The following is a 16,328-nucleotide window of genomic DNA, read 5'->3' on the forward strand; positions in this document are numbered from 1 at the left end:
ATAAAGATTTGGTAGTACCTGCCTAATTTGACAATAGTGAGTGCTCTTTCTACTTCACTGCATGTGAGGAACTGACAGTACTCATCATTTACAGTCTAATGTTTCTCTAAATACATCTTCCTTAGTGCACTTTTTGGTTCAAGTTGTACAGTGGCTCCTAGTGCACCTATTAAATAAACATATTAATAACGTAACAGACATATTAAATAAACAATAAACTGTTTTGTAAATTTTGCTGTCTCAAATCAGACTTGCAGCTAGATAAGCAATCACTATATGAACACAAAAATGTATTTATTTTGACAAAGTTCTTATTTTAGCAAACACTGTGGTATATGAGGCTTGCTATTGAGCTGACTAAGCTGGACATAGAATGGGCAACTCAGCTGCACAGTCTCCAAAAACACAGCACACCTTTAACTTTGTCTTTAAAAGACCAGCAGGAGTTTCACTTTTGTTCAGGCTCATCAGTACATTTTATCCTGAACCACAAAGGATAGCTCTTATGCTACAGCAGAGCACCTCATAGAAAAAAAAAATTCAAGCACAGGAATCAACAGGTGTGCCCAATGGATGCTGTGGAGAACAGAGAGATGATGGAACCAAGGACACCAGGCTCCTCCAGCACCTGCAGCAGGCTCATGGTGGGAGCTGCCTGCACTGAGCAGAGTCCAAGAGTCTGTAACTTGGGGGCCTTAGGGTGCCACAGCAAGACATAGACATGATGTAAAACAATCAGAAGCAAAGCTATCAGATATGTCAGCATGGCAGTGTTYCTCTCTGTAAAAGCATCTGTGCAACTGAGGGACAGTAGAAATTCACTTACACTAGCAGACTGCAAATGCAAACCTAACACAAGTGTTAAGCTTGCTTTTCCTGGGTATGTGACAAAGATGTTCTGGCAGCTGTGAAAGAAGTGCCTTAGAGCACACAGGTGCTCTGCAGAAATCAGTTATTTGCTTTGTATTTCTTTTCCAATAATCTGAACTGGGAAATACAAAACAAACATGCTTATAAACAGCCAACACAGAGAATTTCTCTTTGTGGTATTACATACTAAATGTTATAATTTCTTCAGTTCCTCTCTATGCCATTATTTTTCTTCTGTGAGCAGGATTTCTGCAAATAAGGCCCTTAAAAAGGGTTAAGGGGCACTTGCCAAGAAGGACGGTGGTACAGCTATTTTAGGGGCTACTCTGACAATAAGTTGAGAAGGTGAATACAAGGGATGTATCAGTTACAGCAGTGCCAAGGTGAGCAGAGGCATGGCTGAAAATACAACCATTTGGGAATGGGARGAAATAATAAAATAAGCAGCAGCATGAGAATGCTTAACTTATCCTTGAGTCATGATGTTTAAAGGTCAGAAATTTCCACATAGAAATTAAAGTRTTTAAGCTCTCAGTCCCCAATAATTCCAACCCCAGTGAGGTCAAACCACATGTGGGTGTGTAATGGGTACTGCTGACAGCGCCAGAGCCAGCCTTGCACCCAGAGAACACTCACAGACTGCCATGGAGGAGCAGCACACGGTAACAACCCCAGCTAAAGGCMCTACTGCCACTCCAGCTTCTGCACTACTTGCACAGCAAACACACACACAAGCAGCTGTATAAACTAGGTACTGAACTGCTGAAACTGAGCCACTGCACGTACARAGGAAAACCTCAGTGAAGGTGTGGTGCAGGATGCACCTCTTGTAGCTTATAATGTGCCAACAGCAGTTAAAAAAAMCTAGCCATCCTTTCAATCTACTTCTGTGTCTCCTAGAACATAATCATCCATCATATTTACTAAGCAYAATTTAAATTTAAAATGCTACGCACTTGGGTGAAACACATTGCCAAGTGGAACAATGATCAGAGTACACTGTACCAACAGTACTTTCCCTTTAAAATGGGTTGCACTGGATTGTAAAACAGCTTAAAAAACCCCAAACAAAAACCAGGTCTGCACTACAGATCTAACAAGTACTKTTGCCAACATAACCATTACCTAAATGTCAAAACTTCTACATGTTGGCCAGGCTTATACTACAACAAAGGTACAAGGGGGTACAGTAAATGTGTCATTAACAGATACTCCAAAAAGAAAACATTCATTTATTGTAAGTTTAAATAATTAAAAAAAAATCATCTTAACACAAGCATTTCTGTAACTCTCTTGGTATTGATCATCTTATTTTCTGCGGTAAGGAGAGTTACAACAGAACACTAGTGTTATTATAATGATAATTTAAACAWCTCTTAATTAGTACAAGCTGCAAGAGAACAAGTACTGGGATGTAATGTGCTATTTTAAGTCTGTCCTTGCAATGTTAATTTGTTTCTAACTTCACAGTCTTTCAAGCATACCTAAATATATATATATATATATAAATATTCCAACTGCCACTATCCACCTATTCTATAAAACACTCCTGATTATCAGTGTTTGGAAATATAGGCATTTTCCCTGTACACTAACAAAAGTGATGAGCAAAAACCATGAGAGGAGCTGCAGCTTCACCACAGTATTAAGTAAAACAGATGTGCATACAGGTATTCTGCTCTGGGTTTTGACATTTAACAGCTGCCATTGCCAGATTTATACCAATGGATTTACAATAAGAACTTTAAAAGAAATAGAAACCTATTGCCTAAAAGGGAAGTTGCATGTATGCTTTTTAAAAAGATGCTCTACTGAGGAAGCAGTAATATACTATTGGGAATCAATAGTCACATCAATATACATTGAAGGAAATCCTAGAAATCCTAGTTCATTACTTSTTGCTGAACAACAGTGGTATTCAACTGTAATAGATTTAATAATCTCGGATTTAAAGTGATAACTAAGGATCCACCTTGGATCACTTTAAATCCGGGACTCTTAATTCTGTGATAATTGGTAGATCACTTTATCTCTACCTTGGAGATAAAGATATCTCACCTTGAAGCCTGGCGAACTCTCAGATGTACAATATCCCTTGATTTGTTATTAACTGTACTATAAAACCTGTGCAAAAATTTATTTAAAAGTAAAAAAAAAAAAAAAAATAAACAATATCTAGGATTCCTTAAAGCTACTTTACTGAGGTGAAAAGTACGCTTGGATTTCAGGAACAAGTCCAAGTGCTTAGTTCTATCTGAAGCAAAAAAAAAGGAAAACAATTCCTCACATCCTTCACATTACACAGCTGTTATTCTAAATATAAAGCAAATAAAATGCACACTGACTTTTTGACGCGGCAGCATAAGCTCCACCCTCACATCCATCCTAAGCAACTCATGCACTCTAACTTTAAAAATCATCCATTATACAAACTGACAACCTGGCAACATGCTGGCTTAAGGAAAACACTTTCCATCCCTCCCAGTCCCATGCCCGGAATCACCTTTCCTTGCTTGTTCTGCTCCTCCATTTCCCAACACTGCCTGTGCTATTTATTGCCTTACTAAAAAAATGGCTCAATGTGCCTTTGAGTTTTCTGCTATATTTGGGATCATTTTAAATAACTCTCCARCCAATTGTACCAACAGGCCTCACACTCACTCCTTGTACTGAACCTCTGCAGACTCAAGGCCTCATCCAGCCTGGCTTTGAACACTGCCAGGGTTGGGGCATACACAGCCCTCCTGGGCAACCTGTGCCCGTGTCTCAGCACCCTCACAGGAAAAAAGAAGATGAAGTTGATGCCAGCCCTATCTCAGTCCTGGTTCAGAAGCTGCTCTGGCCCGTGGCAGCACAGGTCAGCAGCAGCGCAGTAACCTGAACAGGAGACAGGCTCCCTATCTAGGGCAACGACAACAGTGGGAGGAATTCCTCCCCCACCACTCATTCCTAACCTCTGTCTCATGCACTCGGTCTGGTAAATGCACACCTGGCACACAATCGAAGCTGTATCTTAAATTACAAGTGCACTTCATATGCAGTGTTAGGTAGGAACTGATGGCCCTGATAAGAAGTGGGCCAGGGAAAGCAGAGCTGCTGTATATTTAAGTTCTGCCCAACCATTTTTGTTGATCTCAATGTAGATGACACTAGGTACCTTCTGTAGAGAAGAAAACTGAAACCACAGCTCCCAGGCAATATTGGCCACTGGCCAACTCTTTTTCCATCCAGTGTCTTTTAGTTCACGTCTGTATAAAACAAGAAAAACAACCTGCAGCTCCAGCACGTCCACTATTAAGGCAAGGTCCTCCTCATGCACCACTCAAGACTGCAAAGAAGAGTCTGAGAAAGGGTCTTGGCACTGTCAGGCTCCACGACCATCACAGGGCATTGGGGAAACCTGTCACACCACTCCAGTGTGGGCTTTACTTTCGATACAACACAGGTTACACTGASTGAGTGGCCACAGAAGGAATAACCAGTGCTGCATTTAGAGTCCGTTTGCATGTGCCTGCCTACGGAGCTCAATTTTGAAAAAACACACAGATTTTAGGAGTGTCAGCAAATTATGGACAATCCTAATTTCCCTCCTCCACCCTCAACCAAAAGAGCAATGAAACAAAAGCAACAGCAAACTAGTAATCCATATCCAGTCTAAACATAGCTCTACCAGCAGRTGAGAAATACTTTCTTAAGCCTTCTCTTCCATACAGCCGGCCTATTCCAAATGGATATGTGAGGGGCAGCAATCCCAGTTACAGGGAGGAGAGGAGGAGACTTTGGAACAAAGATGAACACAAAAGCAGTCACAATGCAGCTGCTTCAGAAGGTGGCAAAATTAAACAGTGTGGACAGCTTTTGAGATAGGCCTTCCACACACACACACACAAAAAAAAAACAAAACAAAAAAACCCGAAGACACTGCACCATCTAAATAACAACCCAATCTATGAACAAACAGAACAAAACTGTAAATTTTGTTTCTCAGGAAAYTGCTTTCCTCCTTCCATGCAACTTCCTTCTCTCCTACGAAAACAAATGTCCTGAAGCACAGTCACCACATGCTTGAGTATACAATGAGATTTCCCTTAATCATTAACTCCAACTCTTTTTTAGTTTAAGTAATGCCTTACTCTGAAGGGTTTTCTTACAAACAAGCACTCATTCATCACATTAACTACCTGACTCTATWTATCATTAACTTCAATATATTTTGCATGTTTACTTGGCTCAGGTTACTGTTTGGTATTTGAGTATGAACTTCATTTACATCAGTGTAACAGGCTGAACCTATTTTACTAGATATATATCTTAACATCACCTGGCATATATCTATATCCAAACCCTGCCTTAGTGGTTTGCTCAAGAAGTCTGTCGAGTTYTATGAAAGGGCTGAAGCATCATCCTTGTGTTAGGAGAAGGTGTCATCTGCTGAACYCTCTTAATTTATTATGCTGAAAATGTATAGCTACTGCTGTTGGATTATTCAATGAACAGCTAACAGGCAGCACCATCGCTGGCAGTGCATGTTCCAGAGGCCATTAAAGGTTACACATGATTAAAGTGTGCATGAGATGCAAACACCTAAATAACGAACACCTCCTGAAAGCCCCACCACAGCAGTCTCTGGTGAGGGGGAACCGTCTGTTTCAAGTTTATACAGTTCTGTAGTTTAAAATAATAATGAAGATGGACTGGTAAATACAAAGAAATGAGAGCTATGTTAAAAATGCATTAAATATTTTCCAAAATAACTTTTATGTGGAAATATTTAAGGCTTCTGTAGAATTTTATTAAAATACAAACTTTGTATTCATGCACAAAGTGCAGAAGAAATAAAAACATGAAACCAAACATCCTTTCAGAGACTGCAGAATTTTGCTAACTCTTTTAATTGGATGAAAAGACTGGAGACATGAAAATCTTAAACATATATTGGGAAAAAGAAAATCCACATTTTTAATCACTGCACTTAGTCTAAGCTGACAYATTCCAAAGATTCAAAAAGTAGACCTTAAAGAAAAAAAAAATGTACGTTTCTAAGGTCTACCTGCAGCTTTCTTTGCTCATTTTTGCCCTTGAAATTGGMAAGGCTACAATCGCAAGTTTATCTGTAACAGTAAATATCAACACACGTATTATTCTTATTTGTATGCTGCAGTAGTCTGAGATAAAAAGAGCAACCAAGCAAGGACCAACATTATCTTTACCCTGACAATCATCTTTTGTCCCCACCATCAGGGAATTCAAACGTCCATCTACTTTCTATAAAACACTCCATGACACCAAGTTTCTCTGTAACCTTCTATATAAATAAATCTGTATTTATTTATTGAGCATCCTCACTGAACTATTTTATACTACAACGCTTTTTTTCCCTAACACAAATGTTTCACTTTTTTTTTTTCCCCGAATTTTTTTTCCCCGACGCTCTGCTATAAAGTTATATGCTACAATTATTTCATTAATGAACTGAGCAAACAGCAGCACTAGATCTAGGGAGGTCTGTGCAAATCCAGGGCAGGGGACCTGGGCAATGCACATGTACTTGCTTTACAATTAAGTGTCCAAAATAAACAAAGGGGATGCTCGAGAACACCAAAAAGCAAAGCGTATCACAGAGGAACACAACAAAATATTCAGCCAGTTTCTTGCTCTCCTTTAACAGGTGCTTYTGTGACGTGGTTCAGAGAAGCATGCGCTGAGCAGTGAATCACCTCTCCTGATCAGCATCAGCCCATCTCCSGAGCCCAGCCTCTTCCCCTGCAGCCGGGCGGGGGGCGGGGGGGCTGTGAGAGGCGGGGGGCTCCGGAGGAGATCAGAGACCGCCGAGGCASCGGGCAGGGCCCCGGGCAGGCCCAAGGAGCGGCCGGGGCTGAGCTCCCGCCCGGCGCGGAGCGGGGAAGTGGCGGGCAGCGGGTCCGGCTGCCGGCGGGAGCGACCGCGCTCGGGCCCCCGGGCTACGGGCGGGACGGGGAACGGCGGGAGGCTCCGGCGCTGCCCGGAGAGGAGCCCCGACCCGGGACAGCGCTGGGGCGGGCAGGGACGCTCCCGCCCGAGTCCCCCCCGGGCCGCCCGCCCGACCCCTGCTCGGCACTTCCAGGCGGCCTTTCCGCGCCGCTACCTGCTCCGGGCAACGGCCGGGGCAGCTCCTGCCCGCCCGKACCGGGGCGCCGAGCCCCACGCATCCGCTCGGCCTGCCCCCCCGAGCCACGGCCGCGGGGACGGACCTGACCCCGCGTAACCCCCGCTCCTTGCCCGGCCGCCTCCGCCCCAGCGTGAGCCCCGCGGGCCCCCCGGACCCAGGGCAGCGCCAGCCCGCGACCCCTCCTCGTGCGCGGGGCGACCCTCCCGCCCCTCGCCGCTCCCCAGATGCTGCCGAGGGGCAGCGAAGAGACCGGACCGGCTCTGTCCGATCCCTTCCCATCCCACTGCATCCCATCCCATCCCATCCCGTCCCTTTCCCAGCCGTCGCGCCGCGCAAAGCTCGCACTCACCGCACCCGGGCGCGGCGCTACCGGTGGAGATCACAGCGGTACCGGTGGCGGTACCGGCTGCTAAAATGGCTGAGGGCGCGGGGGAGGAGCGAGCCCCGCGCCGCCGCTCGCCAGGGCCGCCCAATCCTCTCTCCCTSCCTCCGCCACCGTGACGCGCGGGAAAGGGGCGGGGGCGGCCGCGGACCCGGGCCCTGGTCCGTGCTGCCACCGTGTCCCGAGGTGACCTCGGGGTTCGCGGGCTCGTCATGGGGTGACWCGGGACCCCGGGCTGCGGGCAGAGCTGGGCTGGCGCGGCCTCTGCTGCGGGGCTTGCTACGGGCCCGCTGAGGCCACGGACAGGCCGCGGGCAGGCGRACCTACCGGCAAAAAGCACTCCAGGAGCCCCAGCCCCGACCCCCGGGCACGGCCTCCCGAACAGGCTCCAGCTGGAAGCAGCAGGACCGCCAGTCCGGAACTTTCAGGCTGGAACAGACAGTTCAGAGGTTTGTAACCCAGTTTTGCCTCCTGACAATCTGGAGACCACCAGGCCCAGTCAGAGGCCCCTTTGGTCTTTACTCAGAACACAAGAAACGGCTTTCAGCAGCAGTGCTGACGAGAGCAACTGGGATTACTCACAGTGTGGTTCAAAAAGCCAGAGGCTACAAATATCCCCATGATTCATGCAAGAGTTTGCCAGATGGTTTTAGCTGTTTTGGAGTCTGAGGCTTCTTGGGAAGAGCATTGGCACAAAATAACTTGCATCTGACAGTGCCACTTCTTAATAGCTTGTAAGGGAAGAGAAAACATTCCATACTCCATCTATGTGAGCAGAAGTCCAGCAGGATCYTCCCCCGCCCCATATGGAGTGGGACAGAGTGTGAACAAAACAAAATTGGCATACATTACATAGCCATTGCTATATTGGGTAACAAGTTTGCTTCCATAAAAGACAACACCTTACAGGAGACTAAAATGTTATTGCAACAACTGCACGTGCAATGTGGATGTAATACTTATTCATTCTCACAGAAGCAAAAAGCACATCATTTCCTTGGATAGAGGCTGAGTGACTGTGTGGGTTTTGCTCTGTTTGGACTGTACGGCACTTGGGGCAGTTTATTATACTCTCACTTCGTTCTAATTTGTTTCAAACCCCGTTGTTTCACTTAATGTCAAATCATCACTAGTAAGAGAACCTGGATTGCACAAGATGCCCAAAGGCGTATCTGTTTTATGCAGATTACTTTTTGATCTAACCTCCCTAAATAGTTGGAAAAGGTTGGGCAAACCAACTTGCCACAATGTTTTTTTTTCAGCTAGAAMACTGACTCAGCCTATTTCCTAAGTCTTTGTCATAAACAGTAAATGGGCAAGAAAATCTACTTGTAATTTATTCCAACTATTTTGTACTTATAGTCTTAAGTTTTGAATTAAGTGAGTGTAGATTTACCATGATGTATCCTGGTGGGWAAGGAAGCCTGTCTTGTGCCTAAGCCAGCTAAAGCACTGGAATGGCCACAGTGAATCGGAGCAATGCCCAAGGAAGGTAGAACACGATGCTGTTCCCAACAGTGGCTGGCCATCTCCTGGGGACATGAGGACTTCTGCAGCTTAGAGACCTTTAGCTACAAGTAGCATATTGCTGCTCCTGACAGACAATGGAAAAGAAATCCAATTGCTTTCTCAAGCTTCCAGGATCTCCAGCCTGATGTTATTCCACAGTTTAACTTCGTGCTGGGTGGAAATCACTTCTGTRTGTTCTGTGCCTTCTGCCTGGTATTTCCATATGATGTCCCCTGACTTTTGCATTAGTTAACCATTCTCTCTTAACTCTCTCCATACCACTCCTGTTTTACAGATTTGTAACAGATTCCTTGCACTATTATCTTATTCATCTCTCTTCTAGGCTGATAAGTCTCACATTTTCGRGTTTCATAGTACCTCCAACAAGTTGGAGCTTCCGTCTCTCTACTGCTGATGGCATGTCCTTGCTCCCATATGGATTTCAGGTGCTTCAGCTTGCACAATTCTGCTGAATGCAACGCTCCTCACCTTTCCCTCCCCTCMCCTCTCCTCTCCCTTTTTGCTCTYCCTGCTGGAGATCTCACCAAGCCATGGTTAGATGGCTCTTCTTGGCCCTGGACAAGCTGGCCTKGTGTGCCATAGCAAGAAGCTCTGTGGGGAACCCCAATGTCTGCAGGGTTGTCCACTCATGTCCCCAGGCCAGGCACCACTTACTGACATCCAGGCCTCAGTGGTGTTGTTGGGGATGCTCARCAAAATGCTTTGTTTCAGAAGGATGAACATCTAGCTCAAGCTAATAATTTCAGCAAAGTTGGAAACAAATTTTKGTTCATTACCATTAAGGAAAAAATATAACCTGTCAGGTTATCCTTAGAATAATGAATCCTAAAACTATACTTACTACAGACAGCGTGTCCAGGTGAAGAGTCAAATACACCTCGTTCTGTGGAGGCTTTAAAAGCAGCACCATGGGAAACCTTTCCTGCAGCTACAAGTATGCAAATGCCTGCCTGATTTTCATAGGATTTATTGATGTGGAATATGCTCTTTTGTTCGTCATAAGAAACCTTTAAACCRGTTATTTGAAAGCCTCCAAATGTTCTATTTCGAAAGCAAAGTAGGAACAGATTTACTTGCTCTTGATAAATAAAGCTATGGTCAAGTAGTAATTCCCTGAGGATGTGTGATACTTCCAAAGACTTTRAAACAGGAAACTAAGACAAGGAAGCCTATCATCAGGAAGCTGACATTCACAACAAGATGTGTGAAATGTCTTTGCAAACTTTTAGAGGAGTCTTCAAGCAAAAATTAAAATGATCTTTATATAACAAAATGTCACAGTATCCTCAAAACTGAATCTGACTGAAAGGATTCTYATCTCTTGTGCTGCAACTCCTTTGTATCTTTCCAGTAAGAAACACCCACCGAAGATCTCTGTGGGATGTGATGAGTATAACAGCACTTCCCAGACAGTGAAATCATTCTGTACTGACGCTGATTTTCAGCCTTATCATAGAGGTCAAAAGAAAAGCAAGGGATCTTGAGGAGAGGCTGAAACCAAGGTCTCTGTTTTTCACCCATGATTCAGTGCCAGCTTGGAAAGTCAAGAGCTTCTCACCTCATTCCTGATATCAGCAAAGGGATTGCATAATCTTAGCACTTCTAATCTAAGTAATAAATCAATATCTGGAGCCTTGTCAGTTGTTTATTTGTACGAGGCGCAGTGACTGATGAAATCAACTATTTCCTAAATACAATCCTATTTCCTCATAGATGTACAGTTAGAATCAAAACAACAGAAWACAAAATTTGTACACAATCTTGGCCATTTTGTAGCAAGCACTTTCCCAGAAAAGTTACCTGAGTTTTGTGTCAGGGTGGTAAAGTTTTAAAGTGTCCCTTGTTTGCACGTTGGACCTCCACATGAACACTGCCTATCAGGACTATTCCACTTCTGTTCACTCCAGAACTTTTTTAATTGATTCTTGTGTTTTAAAGGAGAACAAAACCAACACAGAAGTCAGTCGTTCACATTTGGTGACACAAAGGCTTACTGATATCTTCAAGTAAGTGCATTCCAAGGAGGAATTTCCATTAGGGGGAATTGAGGGATGGCTGTGAGTAAAGGGCAGCATTTTAAGAGAAGGGGCTGCTACCAAACATTTGAACTGCTTTGGGTTTTGATACTTTTTGTTCAAGCTAGTTCCATTCCTCCCTTAGTCTTATACAGGAAACCAGATTCAAAATTTGTCTACAAATCTGTTTATAAAGTTGTCATAGAATAATAACAAATTTCTATGTTTTTACATGAAGAATAAAACACCCTTTATGCATCTCCARTAATAATACTGGGCCTTTGAGGGACAGAGCAGAGGGAGAGTAGAGACAAAGTCTCATAGGTTCTCCAAACAAAAAACCTGTAATCAGTTTTGTTCCGCTGATGTTCCCAAATATGACTTCTCACTTTGAGTCATTGTGTAGGAAAATGAATAGCACCTTGTAAGTACTGAACATATACTTGTATTACGTGATTAAATCATTGGTTCAAGCCCTATTCTATGTGTGAAACAGAAACRTGTACCTGCTTGCAGACATAACATTTGTATTTTGCAAAAACTTCACCTGCATTACCTGCTCAGGTGTGTGCAGAGTTTAGAGCTACTTTCCTTTCGAGAAGTGATGCCTGACAGTAACACTCTGCCTGCTTAGGCTTGAAGACACCAGAGCAAGGCRAGCACACATTGTCTGATTTTCTCTTTTCCCCGATTCTTTCCTCCAAGTGGACACCTAGCTATTTACTGATCTTGGGTTAAATCAGCACTCACAGCAGTTCCCGAGAGAGGGGTAGGGTTGCACATTACACTAAGCCAAAGGACAATGTAGTTGCAGTGTTCTCTTACTGTCCAGTTTATGACAAAACCGAAAAGCCCCATCTGAAGCACAGCCTTAAAGTATTAGATCACAAATTGGATGCAGTATGGACCAGGAATTCYTGACTGAATAATATATATTTTAATAAAGGAAAGCAGGATTGACAGATTTCTGATATATACCACACTAAATCTAGGGAAAGATGTGGCACTCTTAATATTTTTGTTGCCATCAGTTACAGCGGAACAATCAGCAGATCACCATAGAAAACAAAATACCTAGAAACAGACTTCAGAGTAAACTTTGAACAGCCATTGCAAAGAAGACTGWATAGTTAGCACATAATAAAATATGTTCTCTGCTGCCTAGCGACATTTAAAAGAAAGAGAAGGAAATGCTATGAAAATTAAATGTTTTATTTAATTTTTCGCAAGTTCCAATCTAAAGTGCATAACCACAGTTACCAGTAGCCACAACAGGCCAGACTTTCTACAAGAGAGCCCATTAGATTAGGACACATTATGGCTAAAAATATGGCTAAAAATTGTCTTCTTTCAGCCTGCTCTGTACTCTTTCCAGCAGGATCTCTTGAGTCTCACAGTTTCCTTTAAAGGAAGCATAACATTTTAAATATGGTGCCCTAATTTAGTATGAAGCCATTTAGGGAATTCATTAGAGCAAAGATTAGACTTCAGTGAGGACCTTGACCTCAATAGTTTTTCTGTTTACWTGTGTGATGGGAGAAGTTTTTGAAAGAAACAGCAAGGCCAGCTCCTAATTGATACATTTTCCCACAACTATTATTTTTTTTTTTATTTAGAACCTAGATAAAAAATATTTACGTGTTCACCTTAATTTTGTTCCAATTTTTCATTTGAGCTAATTTTTTATAGAAATACAGTATTTTAAAAAGTAACATCAGTCCTAAGCCTGTATGTTTGTGGGCTGGCAGCTGCTTCAGCTGCATTTCTGAGGAACATGGAATAGGGAAGAACAAACAATATCTTCTGTGGTCCTGGACATGTTGTTCTGACAGCAAGCAGTTGCATGTGCATGTATTCCTCTGAATTTGTAAAATGAGAAGTAATGTTGGCAATGTTAGAATGACTCAACTTACTGCTTATCTGTTTGTACCCATTTCTGTAAGCCTYGGGGGCAAATAGACATCAGTAGATTGCATGAAGGACAGACATCATCTTGTCCAAACCATAATTTGGGGCAGAAAGGAACACTTAACTCAGAGTAACTGGCTTCCTGTGTAACAATTCATCTATTACACAAAGATTAAATGGTGTGTTTCTTTGGTTTTTGATATTTCATTTCTTAAAGCAAAAAAACATTAATCAACACATTGTCCTTAACACTGACAGACTGAGCTATTTTCTATACTTAATAATATAAAAACACATCTAAGATAAATTCCTGAAATTTATTTGGTGATAGACTGGCAGTCTACTTACATGCAAGACTTATAAAATCATCTTGTTATTGTGAACTGCCTTGTGTGATTTTTTTAAGTAACCTGTAAATGACTCTTGGAACATCTGTTTTTATGGTTGTAAATCCCTATAAAAACGAGTACAAACTAATCCTGCTTTCATCAGATATACTTTCTTTTTGTTTCAGAGATTACTATGCCCAGAAGGTGAATATGGAGTCACAGCACCGAACTCTAGCCCAAGAACAGAAGTATTGTGTGTGCTTTAAAGCAGGTTGGTAGCCTTCAAATATTAAAATACTCTGTACAGCTTGTCTCAATTCCAGCAAGCTGCCAGTCTGCCCTGACATGCTCCAGCAGCTCTGCTTCAGCCTGTTCCTGAGCTTGTAAAGGAGTTCTTACAAGATACCCTTCCAGCTTCCATTCTTTCTGTCATGATTTACAAGACACTGTACCTATAAGAATTTAATTTACCCAGCTTGTCAAAAAGTCTGGATTTTTGCTGGAATTCAGATTTTATTCTTTTAATTCTGTCTTTGCTGCAAAACTTTGAGTCATATCTTGCTTTTTTTTCTAGCACAACCCCTTTCTTCAGAGGCTGATTGATTATACTGCACTGTTTGCCATCAGCCCAACACAATTACCTCCATGGCACTGTGGAACACTGAAAAAGGAACACAAATTCCTGGAGAAATATCTTTTTAAATGTAATTTATGGATAGGTTGCAGTAGTGGTACAGWTCCCTTCAGCAATTTTGCATATTACACTGAACAGTGTAAGAAAGGGACATGATTTTTTTTTCTGGGTTACCTTTTTTAAACCCTTTAGGAGTCACCCACAGAACATTCCCCACATACACTTTTACCTCTCCCATCACTTAGGTCTGTATAAGCTCTTGCTTACATGAACAAAGATGTCAGTATAACACATTTCCTACATTCTTAATAGCGTTTTTCAGTCAAGAAGTCAACATTTCCTTTGCATAGGAATTTCATTGCCAAAATCTTTTGCGTCTAAATGGATCTGTTTCCATTCATAATATTTGTGTACACAAAACATCTGTCCATGAGAAAAACAGAAATATCATATAAAGATGGCTAGTACAGCTTAAAGTACAAAGAAGGTACTTGGAATTCTTACCTTAAAAATGCTTCCTGTGTGATGAAGGATTTGACTCAGCACTCAGATCTGTAAAGTAAAAGTACTTTTAATGAAGAGTCCAGGTGAAACTCAGTCTCTAATGCGGTGGTAGTTAACAAAACTGACTCTTAAATGCTTGCACTTGTGACATTAACTTCCTTTTTGGCATCAAAACAGAAGAGAATTCTACTTGCACAATCAGTTTGTCTTATCAGTGGCTGCTACCTACTTGTACATGTTGTTCTTCAGGTTTACAGTTAACGTCATGTATGCAAAAAATATTCATCAAATATGTTTTATTTACACAATGCTTTGAATGACCATGCTTTTGTTTCCATCAGTAGTTCTATTACAAGTTCATTCTACAATGTTCTTACAAGTTCATTTTTGGAGTCAGTTGTTTAATTTATTCACATAATACTATATATGCAAATTGTTTGAAAAAAATAAATTGTTATTGTAGTAGCTACAGAAGCAGTAAATGCTTGTGAATGAAGCGAGTTCTGAAATTCACAGGCACTGGGGCTGGGGAGGGGAATGGCTGCCTTGTGAGGTGTTCTCTGCCCCTGCTGCTCTTGTACTCAGAGTCCAACAGTGCCCAAAAGCAGAACCCTTCTGTTATCTGCCATGGYATCTGGCTCCACAGGCCAGCCCAGGCATCAGTATTACACACAGCTGACAAATACCCCGATAACAGTTTCTTCTCCTTCAGATGAATAGTATCACTTACAGACCTATTTTCTTACCAGACAATGATACTTAAGAAAGATGATGCTGGTGAGTTTCAGGCTTTAGTCTGTGCTACCTAGATAATTTAACTCCTTCATTGGTATACAATGGAAGTATCCTCACATAAAAGACTTGTAGCAGCTTGAGAAAATGAGAAGGCAGTGCAAAAATGAGAAGGCAGGGTAACAAAAGGTACATTATATCCACTRGACAAGCAGCCTGAGCAATTCCATMTCTAACCAAGTTTTAGAATATTATTTTTCATTACTTCATCCAGCCATATTATCGGGCTTTACAAGGGATGCCTTGCTTATCKCCTTATTATCAAGGATACAAACAGCACTAGGGCTTTTTTTTTTTTTTCCTGTAGCTATTATTCATCAGCATTCACAGTAACACCCTTCTGTAGAAAGCTTGGGAGCAGCCCAAGTGTCAGCCCAGGATAGCAAAGCACAGCAGTGGCAGCACCTTTTCTCCCCTCACACACAYGAGGGTCAGTTCTGCCTGCAGAGGCTGCTCAGCAAACAGAACATGTGCAGAGTGTGTAGCACAGGACCAATTCTCAGAATTCATAGAGTTGCTTAAAAGAAAGCACATGTGTTACTAGGACATGCTTTCTCATTGGATTTATGTATGTTATGGTGAGATCTGAACTCCCCAAATACCAGGTACATGACAGGCTGGTATAGTAAGTTCATTCCTACTTATGAACAAATTTCTCGTATTAGAAAGTAAATTCTATAATTTGGAGACAAACCACATAGTAGAACATAATTTCATTTTTTATCTTTGCTGTCTATCAAAGCTTGTTTTATACTGAGCATTTGACACAATGCTGCTGTGGCTGGAGAATTAAAAGCAATGTCCCTATTCAGTGTTATTCAGTGTTACACTGACATTTACTTCCCTTCCCAGAAATGGCWGGCTGACAAGGCACTTAGACTCAAATGTTGTGCAGAGTAAACAAGAACTCCTACAAAGAGCAGAGCTGATGAAGCCTTCCAGGTTTTTAATAGATTTGAACCCCTAGCTCTTTTTCTTCCATGGATTTCCTGTTTGATAAGGATGACCTCTCATTGCACAAMTAATGCTGTTGGTATAAAAGATCACTGAACATTATTCACCATTTCCATGCTAAACCAGGTTGCCATGCAGCTGCACATGCAAATCCTGTGTGTCTACAGTTTTGACCCAATATCAAATTCTTATCAAAAAAGCAAATTTATAAGGTGGGACACCCTTTCTCATAGAGCTTTTATTGTCAAGTCTTGAGTCTGTC

General features: G+C 42.2%; 1 protein-coding gene and 1 long non-coding RNA gene across 7 annotated transcripts in view; one reads left to right on the top strand and one right to left on the bottom strand.

Annotated features, from left to right (window-relative positions):
- Positions 1 to 14,421, bottom strand: part of ACSL4 (acyl-CoA synthetase long chain family member 4) — a 47,073-nt gene extending 32,652 nt beyond the window's left edge. For 2 of the 6 annotated variants that reach the window (XM_057375374.1, XM_057375371.1), the window contains exon 1: positions 14,321 to 14,420. The gene's annotated coding sequence lies outside the window, so the exon portion shown is untranslated. Of the gene's footprint in view, positions 1 to 7,367; positions 7,479 to 14,320 lie in introns of those variants that run through there. The other 4 variants (XM_057375372.1, XM_057375370.1, XM_057375369.1 and 1 more) reach the window with 3 other exon arrangements.
- On the top strand, positions 7,500 to 14,330 carry LOC130578945 (uncharacterized). The gene is made up of 3 exons (XR_008965932.1): positions 7,500 to 7,849; positions 13,368 to 13,453; positions 13,757 to 14,330. It is a non-coding gene; the product is annotated as an uncharacterized LOC130578945 (long non-coding RNA).
- Positions 14,422 to 16,328: the final 1,907 nt, after the last annotated feature.

Source organism: Malurus melanocephalus, unplaced genomic scaffold, assembly GCF_030028575.1.
Source record: "Malurus melanocephalus ecotype Western Australia unplaced genomic scaffold, MMel_1.1 scaffold_247, whole genome shotgun sequence".
In the NCBI taxonomy this organism is placed as follows: domain Eukaryota; kingdom Metazoa; phylum Chordata; class Aves; order Passeriformes; family Maluridae; genus Malurus; species Malurus melanocephalus.